Source organism: Pseudochaenichthys georgianus, unplaced genomic scaffold (genome assembly GCF_902827115.2).
Source record: "Pseudochaenichthys georgianus unplaced genomic scaffold, fPseGeo1.2 scaffold_533_arrow_ctg1, whole genome shotgun sequence".
NCBI lineage: Eukaryota > Metazoa > Chordata > Actinopteri > Perciformes > Channichthyidae > Pseudochaenichthys > Pseudochaenichthys georgianus.
Genome location: NW_027263094.1, coordinates 46,587 through 62,350, shown reverse-complemented (window position 1 = coordinate 62,350; position 15,764 = coordinate 46,587). Strand labels below are relative to the sequence as shown.

The 15,764-nt window shown below is 45.8% G+C and overlaps 1 pseudogene; it reads right to left on the bottom strand.

Moving 5' to 3' along the window:
- Window positions 1-1,108: 1,108 nt before the first annotated feature.
- Window positions 1,109-15,764, bottom strand: part of LOC117443081 (integrin alpha-11-like) — a 47,154-nt pseudogene continuing 32,498 nt past the window's right edge.

Below are 15,764 nucleotides of genomic sequence, written 5' to 3'. Positions count from 1 at the left end.
AATTGGCAAAAAGGACATGATTATGAGTTTTCCATTCACTGATCTGATCTGAGGATCTATTACAAACCATCCACAAGTCACACTTTCCACTCTGGGTTGACACATAATCGATGTCCCTCTTTGGAAACAAGCAAACAATCACTCATTAAGTGAAACAGGAGGACCGTGCAGGATCGTATTTAAGATGTTGACAGATTGAAGACTCGGCACCGAGTGGGAGAGGACTGGCTTCTTCTGCAGAGGAAAGCAGCCTTTGGTTATGTTAGATCAAAAGGATGAGTATGGATTCATGTGCACACCGGCACAGAGTCAAAGCTAAGACAAATAAGATAAAGTCTAAATATTGTTGAGACAAAAACTCCTGCGTTCACAACCCTCAGCAAATATTATTTCCCCAGTCAAAAGATAAATTAATCAAAATCTAAAGCACATCAGGATTTCTGCAGAAGAAATAACACCGATTGTCTTATTGTAGTTTTTTGTATCTACTATTTGTTCCTATGTCTTAGTACCTATCTGTGATTCACCTTTGGAGTGGTTGCACTCTAAGAAACGATCATGAGGATAAACCATTTCACCGTCCACAAACCAGTCCAACTGAGTAATCATACTTTTAAACATAAAAAAAACAAGAGACTAACCCCCAGTTTCCACTGGGTCCGTCTCCGCCGCGTTGCGCCGCGTCACGGCTGTGCCGCGGTTTTGGTCCGACCTCCTCTAGCGCCATAACCCACCGGACGCGTTTCAGAAGCGTAGCGTCGTGCGTGCAGGCTCGCAGTTTTGTTATTAATTCGGGCATCCTGGACATATGTACTTCTACAAGAAAGTAGTAGGCTACGTAGTTAAATGTTTTTTTTGTGTCTGTTTAAAGTGTTTATTGTTGTTATAAATTATTAATTAATTAATATAAAATAGTGTGTTTTTCCACTTCCATGATGAAAACCTCGTCGTCCATTGTGCGTATCGTAGTGAAGGTGTTGTGATGAAGGAGGGGGGTCTGATAAATTAGTATATGTGGGGATGGGCCTGGCCCGGATGCTCACCTTCCCTTCCTGCGAGGGGGGCTGCCTGCCCGACCTTACGTTACGGCTGCGCGGAAAAATAGGATTCATCCTAATTTTAGAGAAGCGCTGCGCCGAGCCGCTGCGCCGAGCGGCTTCTGGGACGCGTCTGAGCCATAATGCGGCACGTGTGTGGTGGAATAGCACCCATTGACTAGAGTGGCCGCAATTCTTACGACTGCCGCGGCGCAGCCGTAACGCAGTGCAGCCGTAACACAGTACAGCCGTAACACAGTGCAGCCGTAACACGGCGCAGCGCGGCCGGACCCGGTGGAAACTGGGGGTCAGAGCGTGTGATTTTATTATTGTCGTAAAAAGCAGCGACACGTTTCTCTGATAAACTGCACACACACTGCACTAACTTGTGTTCCTAATTACTTTTGAAATGTGGTAGAAAATACTTATTCTGTGTTTCTGATTAATAAAGTAAAGCTTGTTCTGCTTCTTGTTAGTTTTTTGGATGCAAAGTTTTTATTCTCATCTGTGCAGCAACTGGAGTTTTATTAACGACCGAGCCGAGAGCCACGTCTGGACAGGAATACTTTTTGAACACACATACCTGTACTTGTAAATAGCCCATACTTCTTTACTTCTACTTCTACTTGATTAAAGAAGTTTAGTCAGTACTTTTTACCAGAGTATTTTTTAACACGAGTATCTGTACTTCTTCTCCATCTCTCCACCTACCCACATCCTGGCTCTTGGTCGCTCTCTTGGTCCGTGAGTCCAGGCTCAGACAGACGGACACGGACATGCAGGTCACCTCCTTCCCCCCCGCCGGCAGTCCTTGTTAAACATGTTCACTTTCTCCGGTTCAAAGGTCAGCGTGGCCTGAATCCGCACCACGCCCCGAGACCTGCAGGGGCAATGGAGAGTATCACAGCAGCAAGAGTATAATGTTGATTGGTAAAAAAGGGGAGGCAGACATTTTATATAAATAAGTATGCACACGTTATTAATCATTAAAAGAACAATAAAAACAAATAACAGATAAAAAATGAAGTAGCAGTATATTTAAAAAAAAAAGTGACCATATAATTTCTTTTTAAAAGTAGCTGGTAATGTTTGCAGATTGTAAATAAATTGTAAGAAATATAAAAGGTAAATTGCACGAGAGAACATTGCACAATATATTATACAATGTTTACATAAGGTGTTTATTGTGCAATACATTAATGTTGGGGAATGTGTTACAGTTAAAGCCTGTGTGTGTGTGTGTGTGTGTGTGTGTGTGTGTGTGTTGTGTGTGTGTGTGTGTGTGTGTGTGTGTGTGTGTGTGTGGGTGTGTGTTGTGTTGTGTGTGTGTGTGTGTGTGTGTGTGTGTGTGGTGTGTGTGTGTGTGTGTGTGTGTGGTGTGTGTGTGGTGTGTGTGTGTGTCTCACCACACGATGACAGCAGCTCCCAGAGCTCCCACTGCCAGGTCCACCAGTCCGTCTCCGTTAGCGTCCAGAACTCCATGGAGGCTCTGCCCGAAGTACTGGAGGCTGGAAGAGAGTCCGGCTGCAGAGACACGCTGGGAGAGAGTCCTTATTATTATGTAATACCGGACAAGGACAAACACACAACTGACAGGACACGGACAACAAAACAACAACTATTTGGCAAAACAAGAAATCAAGATAACAAAAAACTAAATGAAATAGTAGGGTGTGTTCTAGACTGTTCTAAAGAATATAAGAACACACATATTGTCCAACTCGTACACACAAAGTATTTCCATATTCTATTGTGTTAAGAACACAGATGTTATTTATCTATCTTAAAAAATCTTTTTTTGGTCAGATATAAAAACAAATTCACATCCTATTCCGTGGATTTTGGATTCTGAGAGAAACTTGAACATCTGGACAAACGAGAAACTGCTGGTCCTTACGATTGATCGTAACAGATATGACCGTTTCCTGTCTGGTAGTCGTGTTGGACGGTTCTGGAGATGGACTTTATTAAAACAGGAAGCACATGCAACTGATTCTGATGATGGTTTAATATTTACCCAGAGATGGCAAAAGTACACACATCCTTGCCTCAAGTAGAAGTACAGATACTCGTGTTTAAAAATACTCTGGTTGAAAGTAGAAGTACTGACTAAACTTCTTATCAAGTGAAAGTGAGAGGCTTTGAAGTGTACTTCAGTAAAAAGTACCCATAGCTAGCAGCTGCTTTAAAGAGTACCTGACCTCCCTTTATATCAATAGAACAATAATGTCATTGTTAGCTAATGAATGTTTCCATGCTGACCAACGGCAACATGACAACGTTTCCATTGGTCCCTCTTCTTTAGAGAAGACCAGGAAGTGATGGATACACGGATCGTGTTTCCAACCAATAGGCACGCAGTGACTCTAAAGAATAATGACCACGCACCAAACACACATTCAGACTTAAAGGAACCAGCTGTTTGGAAATGAGAGAAGTAGAAAGTACAGGTATTTGAGTTCAACATGTAAGAAGTAGAAAGTACAGGTATTTGGGTTTCAACATGTGAGAAGTAGAAAGTACAGGTATTTGAGTTCAACATGTGAGAAGTAGAAAGTACAGGTATTTGTGTTCAACATGTAAGAAATAGAAAGTACAGGTATTTGGGTTCAACATGTAAGAAGTAGAAAGTACAGGTATTTGAGTTCAACATGTGAGAAGTAGAAAGTACAGGTATTTGGGTTCAACATGTAAGAACTAGAAAGTACAGGTATTTGGGTTCAACATGTAAGAAGTAGAAAGTACAGGTATTTGAGTTCAACATGAGAGAAGTAGAAAGTACAGGTATTTGAGTTCAACATGTGAGAAGTAGAAAGTACAGGTATTGGGTTCAACATGTAAGAACTAGAAAGTACAGGTATTTGTGTTCAACATGTAAGAAGTAGAAAGTACAGGTATTTGGGTTCAACATGTAAGAAGTAGAAAGTACAGGTATTTGGGTTCAACATGTGAGAAGTAGAAAGTACAGGTATTTGAGTTCAACATGTAAGAAGTAGAAAGTACAGGTATTTGGGTTCAACATGTAAGAAGTAGAAAGTACAGGTATTTGAGTTCAACATGTAAGAAGTAGAAAGTACAGGTATTTGTGTTCAACATGTAAGAAGTAGAAAGTACAGGTATTTGGGTTCAACATGTAAGAAGTAGAAATTACAGGTATTTTGAGTTCAACATGTAAGAAGTAGAAAGTACAGGTATTTGAGTTCAACATGAGAGAAGTAGAAAGTACAGGTATTTGAGTTCAACATGTAAGAAGTAGAAAGTACAGATATTTGAGTTCAACATGTGAGAAGTAGAAAGTACAGGTATTTGTGTTCAACATGTGAGAAGTAGAAGTACAGGTATTTGTGTTCAACATGTAAGAAGTAGAAGTACAGGTATTTGGGTTCAACATGTAAGAAGTAGAAGTACAGGTATTTGAGTTCAACATGTAAGAAGTAGAAAGTACAGGTATTTGGGTTCAACATGTAAGAAGTAGAAAGTACAGGTATTTGAGTTCAACATGTGAGAAGTAAAAGTAAAAAGTCGTCAGAAAGTAAGGAGTAAAGCCAGAAAAATAAGTAGTAACGAAGTATTTGTCCTCCACTACTTCCCACCTCTGGGATGAGCGTTTCCTGTGTGTACTGGTGTTGGACAGTTCTGTAGATGTACTTATTGAAACGGGAAACACGTGCTGGTCCTGATGATTGTCTAATATTGATATGATATTATCAGAGATGAGCGTTACCTGTCTGAAGCGGTGTTGAAGGGTCTTCTGGTGTCCGTAGAAGACGTACAGCGCCCCCTGGTGGTCGTCCTCCAGCGGGCGCGCCCACCACCAGCTCCCTGAACCCGTCCCCGTTCATGTCGGAAATCTGAGCCAGCGCCGAGCCGAGGCGGGCGTTCTGAGAGCGGTCGGACACCTGCAGCGCCCCCTGCAGGACGAACAAGGTCTGCAGGGACAGGGGTCGATCAGTTCTGAATATCTGTTCTTGAATATGCTTCTGGAGTGTGTACTTGTGTGTATCAGCTGATCTTGTGTGTGTGTGTGTGTGTGTGTGTGTGTGTGTGTGTGCGTGCGTGCGTGCGTGCGTGCGTGTGTGCGTGCGTGTGTGTGTGTGTGTGTGTGTACCTGTGGTGTGACAGTGTAGATGTAGACCCTCCCCGTCTCCCAGCCCTGGCTGTAGAACATCGGTGCTGCGACCACCAGGATGTCCGTCTGTCCGTCATCGTCTACGTCCATCGATATCAAAACACTGCCGAAATATGAGCCGATCTGAAAAAGGAATGAAAGCTTCAGAATAAATCAACATTAACATCATAAATGTATGTATCCTGTTTATCGTGGAGGAAACTTGTGTGCAGCAATGCAGTGGAGTCACCGACTCTATTTGGAGTTACGGCCGGAGAATTCACATCACAATCACACAGTCACGGTCTGACTGCACGGGAGAGGTTGCCACGTCAATTCTGGAGAACCTCTCTCTCGTCAGCCCATTTAACTGGTCTCACGGAGAGTAACCAACATCTCTTGATAAGATAGTTTAACCCAGTTGGGCACACTGAGTCACTTGCGTCCGTCACTTATGGCCTCGAGGAGTCACACTCCTCGGAGTCCTCAAACAACAAAGAAGGAAGTGTCCCAGTGCACCCCAGAACAAAGACCATCGGTGACCTCGGGTTGCCCGGTCCACAGAATGGGAACAATAACATTATGGCTGAAGCAGCCTGTGTCCTTAAAGGAGATAGCAGACGTCAGGGTTCTGTACGTCCTATCTAGGAGTCTAGGTCAATCATTTCCCTAACAGTTATAAGAGCAGTGTGACGTCCCGGATTATAAAGCCGGGCAACTGTTGTTGGAAACTTACCTAAAATGTTGAATGTTCTGATGGTGGTCACGTGACTCCTTCTGATGTTACAGGTCTGCTGAAAGCTAACTAGCTAACCTCGTCATCATGTCAGATATACTGATGAACACTTATGTTATGAGACGACTAACTCTGAGACAACAGACAGTTGTCCGGCTTTATAACCCCCCCAAAAAGAAAGCATAACTTCTCTTTTTTTGTCAACTTTTCTTTTGTCGCCAACAGTGTCCCCTGGCCTCCGTTGTGTTTTGAGCTTCATGCAGCGTTTTGTATTTTGCACCTGTCGGCCACCGTAGTTTCGCTCGTTCACTGTCAACACTGAACTTTTATTCTGGACTCTTTGAAGTTCAATATTATTAAATATTTCACTTGAAATAAACAGAACTCTCAGGGGAGAACACCCTCATTCTGGAAACTACCATGTGTCGCACATATGTGAATACAAAAACGTGTGTGTGTGTGTGTGTGTGTGTGTGTGTGTGGTGTGTGTGTGTGTGTGTGTGTGTGTGTGTGTGTGTGTGTGTGTGTGTGTTGTGTGTGTGTGTGTGTGTGGTGTGTGTTTCTAGCAATACTATACTTGTGGGGACCTAAATCTGTTTACATAGTCACGTGTGGGGACTGGCTTCCCTTATGGGGACACATTGGAGGTCCCCATGCGGTGTGTGTGTGTGTGTGTGTGTGTGTGTGTGTGTGTGTGTGTGTGGTGTGTGTGTGTGTGTGGTGGTGTGTGTGTGTGTGTGTGTGTGTGGTGTGTGTGTGTGTGTGTGTGTGGTGTGTGTGTGTGTGTGTGTGTGTGTGTGTGTGTGTGTGTGTGTGTGTGTGTTGTGTGTGTGTGTGTGTGTGTGTGTGTGTGTGTGTGTGTGTGTGTGTGTGTGTGGTGTGTGTGTGTGTGTGAGACCTGCTCTCCCAGTAGCGCCTGTAGGATGGTCAGGTTTCCGGTGTTTTTCAGCGTGAACACGATGACCTTCCCGGTGTGGTTGAACCTTGGGGCTCCGGCCACGTAGAGCTGAGCGCCGCGAGAGGAAATGAGAGAACCCACCGAATAACCTGAGACCAGAACAACACACAGAACCAGTACGAAGATCAAGAACTTTATTAATATGTTCCTTTCCCTTAGGCTTTCCAGTTACCCCATAATACTGAAGTACAACTAGTTGAAAAGCATAAAGAAAAAACTATTTCACGTTCTTTGTTTGGCTTTTCATTATTTCTAGTACGCATATTTATTTTTAGTATGTTTGCAACTAGCAAAAAAGTGTTTTCATAGTTAACTTGAATGTTGGGCGTGCCTGGCTAGCCAATTCAGCCGGTTAGCTGGTGACATATTGTTTGCAAAGCTAATGGCTCTTTGGTCCTACCTCCTGCCAAGCTCTACCCTTGTGTCGAATAATTTATGCCCCGAAAGAAACTCGATTTTGAAGTTGGAAATACCAAAGAAACTTCAAAACGGTCGTCTACAGACCAATGGATGATGTCATGTTGGCTTCATCAGTCAGTCTGTGGGTTTCGCAGCTGGACACACAGGACATATATCACTTTGACAGTTTATGGGAACTTCACAGAAGGTGCAGCAGACGTTTGTTACCCAGATAGGCTCCATGGTTCTTCAGCTCTTCTGGAAACTCGTCCTTATAGGAGGACTTTGGGTGGAACCACCTTCCCGTGTTTGGTTTCTTTCAGCACGGCACCGTTCCAGTCGTAGGCACCAACCGCCCCCGAGCAAAATGCCACTCCTGAGGGAATACAGATCAGTTGATGAGCTCAAAGAAAGACCTGTCCTTCCTGTATAAATAATCTGTCCGTGACTCAACGTTTGGACGTGGTTTGGGAACGTCACTCTGGCGCTCGTTAAATCCAGAAATGAAAGTGATTGAAGCGTTGAGTCATTCTTCTCTACGGGCCTCAGGAGATGACCCAATCTTTGGTGACTTTCTGCAGGATCTGACCTGGATCTGCAGACTCACTGTGAAATATGACATCACTGCTGCAGGAGGGAGAGGAGGATGGATCTGCCTGCAAGTCGTCTGTTTTCCACATCAGTCCGAGTCCAACGGATTCCTTACCTTTTAATCCCTTGCAGCAGGAAACAACATTGCATATTTGTGTGTTGGGTGTGTGTGTGTGTGTGTGTGTGTGTGTGTGTGTGTGTGTGTGTGTGTGTTGTGTGTGTGTGTGTGTGTGTGTGTGGTGTGTGTGTGTGTGTGTGTGTGTGTGTGTGTGTGGTGTAGGTGTGTGGTGGTGTGTGTGTGTGTGTGTGTGTGTGTGTGTGGGTGTGTGTGGTGTGTGTGTGGGATGTGTGTGTGTGTGTGTGTGTGTGTGTGTGTGTGTGTGTGTGTGGGTGTGTGTGTGTGTGTGTGTGTGTGTGTTGTGTGTGTGTGTGTTGGCAGCTTTACGCTCAGGAAAACCATCTGCTCTGTGTTACACATAGAAAGTTTCCACGACACCATTACTCTCCCTGACGTTGACGCCGAGACAAATATGACTTTCCCTGGACCCAGAAGCACAGAAGTATTTCTGGAAGCTTCTTATCCTGCAGCTTCAGACTTCTGCGAGACTCAAACTGAGAGGGAAGTTTAGCGTTCAACTGTTTGTTTCTCCTGGAGTCCGATTCAATAAATACACGACTCGTCACCTGCTGACTTTCATCGGACCACAGTTTGTTTTCCTGAAGGGAACTCTGTTTATGTTACCAACATCACGTATAACCTATACTGGCCAAGACGCTGTGCTATAGAATACAGTTACACCTTGGGAATAAGAGATGATAAAGTGATCAACTACTAAGAAGGAGTGCAATTCAGAAAGAACAGTGAGTTAGAAACATCAGGAGAATGTCTGAGATCCAAAACACGGATTCCAGACACATCCCACATGAAGGTACACCGACCTTTACATCAATCAATAGTGGAAACAAATGAAGATTAGCATCGTCATCACATCACCTTAAAACACAACAGCTGTAAGTTAGTGATGCCCTTACATAAGGACGTACATGTGACCATGATTTCACTCACTTTGACTAAATGCGAGGAGAAGCCCGCCTGAGCCATCTGCAGCCCGAACCGTCGACCCTGACTTCCTGCAGGACACAAACAAACACCGTCTTCCTGTAACTTTCACATTTTATTTATAATAATAATAATAACTTAGCGCTTTTCCAAAGGCTCAAAGAGCTTTACATTGCATATCTTACATATATTAGACAAGTAACAATGAATACTGAACGAATACCCACTGGAGCATATTCACTTAAAGGTGGGGTCATTTTGGAGAAACCAGCTGGAGTGGATAGAATTAGAAAATACACAGCCGGAACAAATCTGCCACTTCCTCACAGAGCCCCGCCTCCAACACACGAACGCGCACGTGACCAATGAGGGCAGAGATCAGTGTGTGCCCAGATGGAAGGCTGACAGGCAGGTAGGCCATCCAGCTACTTCAGCCGGCTCAGATGATTGGTCGAGCTTTTTACAGTGCTACGGCTTCCACCGATGATATTTTCATGGATGTATTGCCAAAGTATTTAATATATTCATTGCTATCGGGACGTTAAGAGCATTCCATGGAATATAACAACAAGTGTTTCTGAAATAAATGACAGACCCCACTTTTAAGTTAAGTTAACTCTTTAAATGGTCACACCAGTAGTGCCGATGCCACTGAGGATCAACGGCTCGTTGCAGTTTCTGTTTTGGTATCTGACTAACTTCTGTACTTTCTACAATATTCCAAAATCACATGGAGAAATCCCATTGGACCAGTTCAGGCTGCCTTCAGGGTGGGATACAAGCTGGGTTAGTATTTCAGAATCACATCCCTAACCACAGGTGGGAGGTATTGGAGTACGAATACTTCGTTACTGTACTTGAGTACATTTTTCTGGTATCAGTACTTTACTCCACTACTTATTCTTCTGACGACTTTTGACTTTGACTTCTTACATTTTGAACACAAATACCTGTACTTTCTACTTCTTACATGTTGAACCCAAATACCTGTACTTTCTACTTCTTACATGTTGAACACAAATACCTGTACTTTCTACTTCTTACATGTTGAACTCAAATACCTGTACTTTCTACTTCTCTCATGTTGAACTCAAATACCTGTACTTTCTACTTCTTACATGTTGAACCCAAATACCTGTACTTTCTACTTCTCTCATGTTGAACTCAAATACCTGTACTTTCTACTTCTTACATGTTGAACACAAATACCTGTACTTTCTACTTCTTACATGTTGAACTCAAATACCTGTACTTTCTACTTCTCTCATGTTGAACTCAAATACCTGTACTTTCTACTTCTCTCATGTTGAACTCAAATACCTGTACTTTCTACTTCTTACATGTTGAACCCAAATACCTGTACTTTCTACTTCTCTCATGTTGAACTCAAATACCTGTACTTTCTACTTCTTACATGTTGAACTCAAATACCTGTACTTTCTACTTCTCACATGTTGAACTCAAATACCTGTACTTTCTACTTCTCACATGTTGAACTCAAATACCTGTACTTTCTACTTCTTACATGTTGAACTCAAATACCTGTACTTTCTACTTCTTACATGTTGAACTCAAATACCTGTACTTTCTACTTCTCTCATGTTGAACTCAAATACCTGTACTTTCTACTTCTCACATGTTGAACTCAAATACCTGTACTTTCTACTTCTCACATGTTGAACACAAATACCTGTACTTTCTACTTCTCACATGTTGAACTCAAATACCTGTACTTTCTACTTCTTACATGTTGAACTCAAATACCTGTACTTTCTACTTCTTACATGTTGAACTCAAATACCTGTACTTTCTACTTCTCTCATGTTGAACTCAAATACCTGTACTTTCTACTTCTTACATGTTGAACTCAAATACCTGTATTTTCTACTTCTTACATGTTGAACCCAAATACCTGTACTTTCTACTTCTCTCATGTTGAACTCAAATACCTGTACTTTCTACTTCTTACATGTTGAACTCAAATACCTGTACTTTCTACTTCTCACATGTTGACTCAAATACCTGTACTTTCTACTTCTCACATGTTGAACTCAAATACCTGTACTTTCTACTTCTCACATGTTGAACTCAAATACCTGTACTTTCTACTTCTTACATGTTGAACTCAAATACCTGTACTTTCTACTTCTTACATGTTGAACTCAAATACCTGTACTTTCTACTTCTCTCATGTTGAACTCAAATACCTGTACTTTCTACTTCTTACATGTTGAACTCAAATACCTGTACTTTCTACTTCATACATGTTGAACTCAAATACCTGTATTTTCTACTTCTTACATGATGAACTCAAATACCTGTACTTTCTACTTCTTACATGTTGAACCCAAATACCTGTACTTTCTACTTCTCACATGTTGAACACAAATACCTGGACTTGCTACTTCTTACATGTTGAACCCAAATACCTGTACTTTCTACTTCTCACATGTTGAACTCAAATACCTGTACTTTCTACTTCTTACATGTTGAACTCAAATACCTGTACTTTCTACTTCTCACATGTTGAACTCAAATACCTGTACTTTCTACTTCTCTCATGTTGAACCCAAATACCTGTACTTTCTACTTCTCTCATTTCCCAAACAGCTGGTTCCTTTAGTCTGAATGTGTGTTGGTGCGTGGTCATTATTCTTTAGAGTCACTGCGTGCCTATTGGTTGGAACACGATCCGTGTATCCATCACTTCCTGGTCTTCTCTAAAGAAGAGGGACCAATGGAAACGTTGTCATGTTGCCGTTGTTCAGCATGGAAACATTCATTAGCTAACAATGACATTATTGTTCTATTAATATAAAGGGAGGTCAGGTACTCTTTAAAACAGCTGCTAGTTATGGGTACTTTTTACTGAAGTACATTTCGAAGTCCATACTTCTCTACTTTTACCAGAGTATTTTTAAACATGAGTATCTGTACTTCTACTTGAGTAAAGGATGTGTGTACTTCCTGTCTGTATCAGCACAGATTTACCATGCAGAGGATCGACTCACCTTCCAGAGAGAAGATCTTCTCTCCCAGCGCGTCCGCGATATCCTTCAGTGAAGACTCGTTCGACACGTTGAAGAAGTGCTGCTCATCCGGGTCACTCGCAATAAACTTTATTTCCTTCAGGAAGGCTTCAGGGTTGATCCCCCGGCGGTTGTAATAACCCAGAACCTGGAAGAGATGCAGTGGAAACCCTTTTTCAAACTAAAATATGAAACTTTCCTGCTTTAAAGTGTCAGAAACTCCCATGATCCCACACTTCACAACCATTACGGCAAACTTTTTAATTACTGTTCAATGACGAGATTGGTAGCAGAATATAAAAAAGGGGCCTCTGGTTATGGTGCATAAGCGAGGAGAAAATGGGAGAAGAAAGAGGAATACATTCCACGTTCTCAGGAACAGAAAGTTGATTGAGTACAACAGGATTCTGAGTTCAGACAGGAAGTCGGACAAGAGGTCGGACAGGAAGTCGGACAAGAGGTCGGACGGGAAGTCAGACAGGAGGTCGGACAGGAAGTCGGACATGAGGTCGGACATGAGGTCGGACAGGAAGTCGGACAAGAGGTCGGTCAGGAAGTCGGACATGAGGTCGGACAGGAAGTCGGACATGAGGTCGGACAGGAAGTCGGACATGAGGTCGGACAGGAAGTCGGACATGAGGTCGGACAGGAAGTCGGACAAGAGGTCGGACAGGAAGTCAGACAGGAGGTCGGACAGGAAGTCAGACAGGAGGTCGGACAGGAAGTCGGACATGAGGTCGGACAGGAAGTCGGAAAAGAGGTCGGACAGGAGGTCAGACAGGAAGTCGGACAAGAGGTCGGACAGGAAGTCAAACATGAGGTCGGACAGGAAGTCGGACAAGAGGTCGGTCAGGAAGTCGGACAAGAGGTCGGTCAGGAAGTCGGACATGAGGTCGGACAGGAAGTCGGACAGGAGGTCGGACAGGTAGTCGGACAGGAGGTCGGACAGGAAGTCGGACATGAGGTCGGACATGAAGTCGGACATGAGGTCGGACAGGAAGTAGGACAAGAGGTCGGACAGGAAGTCGGACAGGAGGTCGGACAGGAAGTCGGACATGAGGTCGGACAGGAAGTCGGACATGAGGTCGGACAGGAAGTCAGACAGGAGGTCGGACAGGAAGTCGGACATGAGGTCGGACAGGAAGTCGGACAGGAGGTCGGACAGGAAGTCGGACATGAGGTCGGACAGGAAGTCGGACATGAGGTCGGACAGGAAGTCGGACAGGAGGTCGGACAGGAAGTCAGACAGGAGGTCGGACAGGAAGTCGGACATGAGGTCGGACAGGAAGTCGGACATGAGGTCGGACAGGAAGTCGGACAAGAGGTCGGACAGGAAGTCGGACAAGAGGTCGGACAGGAAGTCTGACAGGAGGTCGGACAGGAAGTCGGACATGAGGTCGGACAGGAAGTCGGACATGAGGTCGGACAGGAAGTCAGACAGGAGGTCGGACAGGAAGTCGGACATGAGGTCGGACAGGAAGTCGGACATGAGGTCGGACAGGAAGTCGGACAGGAGGTCGGACAGGAAGTCGGACATGAGGTCGGACAGGAAGTCGGACAAGAGGTCGGACAGGAAGTCAGACAGGAGGTCGGACAGGAAGTCAGACAGGAGGTCGGACAGGAAGTCGGACATGAGGTCGGACAGGAAGTCGGAAAAGAGGTCGGACAGGAGGTCGGACAGGAAGTCGGACAAGAGGTCGGACAGGAAGTCAAACATGAGGTCGGACAGGAAGTCGGACAAGAGGTCGGTCAGGAAGTCGGACAAGAGGTCGGTCAGGAAGTCGGACATGAGGTCGGACAGGAAGTCGGACAGGAGGTCGGACAGGTAGTCGGACAGGAGGTCGGACAGGAAGTCGGACATGAGGTCGGACATGAAGTCGGACAGGAAGTAGGACAAGAGGTCGGACAGGAAGTCGGACAGGAGGTCGGACAGGAAGTCGGACATGAGGTCGGACAGGAAGTCGGACATGAGGTCGGACAGGAAGTCAGACAGGAGGTCGGACAGGAAGTCGGACAGGAGGTCGGACAGGAAGTCGGACAGGAGGTCGGACAGGAAGTCGGACATGAGGTCGGACAGGAAGTCGGACATGAGGTCGGACAGGAAGTCGGACAGGAGGTCGGACAGGAAGTCAGACAGGAGGTCGGACAGGAAGTCGGACATGAGGTCGGACAGGAAGTCGGACATGAGGTCGGACAGGAAGTCGGACAAGAGGTCGGACAGGAAGTCGGACAAGAGGTCGGACAGGAAGTCTGACAGGAGGTCGGACAGGAAGTCGGACATGAGGTCGGACAGGAAGTCGGACATGAGGTCGGACAGGAAGTCAGACAGGAGGTCGGACAGGAAGTCGGACATGAGGTCGGACAGGAAGTCGGACATGAGGTCGGACAGGAAGTCGGACAGGAGGTCGGACAGGAAGTCGGACATGAGGTCGGACAGGAAGTCGGACATGAGGTCGGACAGGAAGTCGGACAGGAGGTCGGACAGGAAGTCGGACATGAGGTCGGACAGGAAGTCGGACAGGAGGTCGGACAGGAAGTCAGACAGGAGGTCGGACAGGAAGTCGGACATGAGGTCGGACAGGAAGTCGGACATGAGGTCGGACAGGAAGTCGGACAAGAGGTCGGACAGGAAGTCGGACAAGAGGTCGGACAGGAAGTCTGACAGGAGGTCGGACAGGAAGTCGGACATGAGGTCGGACAGGAAGTCGGACATGAGGTCGGACAGGAAGTCGGACAAGAGGTCGGACAGGAAGTCGGACATGAGGTCGGACAGGAAGTCGGACATGAGGTCGGACAGGAAGTCGGACAGGAGGTCGGACAGGAAGTCGGACATGAGGTCGGACAGGAAGTCGGACAAGAGGTCGGACAGGAAGTCGGACAAGAGGTCGGACAGGAAGTCTGACAGGAGTTCGGACAGGAAGTCGGACATGAGGTCGGACAGGAAGTCGGACATGAGGTCGGACATGAGGTCGGACAGGAAGTCGGACAGGAGGTCGGACAGGAAGTCGGACATGAGGTCGGACAGGAAGTCGGACATGAGGTCGGACAGGAAGTCGGACATGAGGTCGGACAGGAAGTCGGACATGAGGTCGGACAGGAAGTCGGACAAGAGGTCGGACAGGAAGTCAGACAGGAGGTCGGACCGGAAGTCGGACATGAGGTCGGACAGGAGGTCGGACATGAGGTCGGACAGGAAGTCAGACAGGAGGTCGGACAGGAGGTCGGACAAGAAGTCGGACATGAGGTCGGACAGGAAGTCGGACAGGAGGTCGGACAGGAGGTCGGACAGGAGGTCGGACAGGAGGTCGGACAGGAGGTCGGACATGAGGTCGGACAGGAAGTCGGACATGAGGTCGGACAGGAAGTCGGACATGAGGTCGGACAGGAAGTCGGACAGGAGGTCGGACAGGAAGTCGGACATGAGGTCGGACAGGAAGTCGGACATGAGGTCGGACATGAGGTCGGACAGGAAGTCGGACAGGAGGTCGGACAGGAAGTCGGACATGAGGTCGGACAGGAAGTCGGACATGAGGTCGGACAGGAAGTCAGACAGGAGGTCGGACAGGAAGAAGGACATGAGGTCGGACAGGAAGTCGGACATGAGGTCGGACAGGAAGTCGGACAAGAGGTCGGTCAGGAAGTCGGACATGAGGTCGGACATGAGGTCGGACATGAGGTCGGACAGGAAGTTGGACAGGAAGTTGTACAAAAGTCGAATATTAGGTCGGAAAGGAAGTTGGACAGAAAGTCGTACAAAAGTCTGACAGAAAGATGGATAGGAGGTCAGAGAAGTCAGACAGGAAGTTGGACACTAAGTCGTACAAAAGTCGAACAAGATTTCGTACA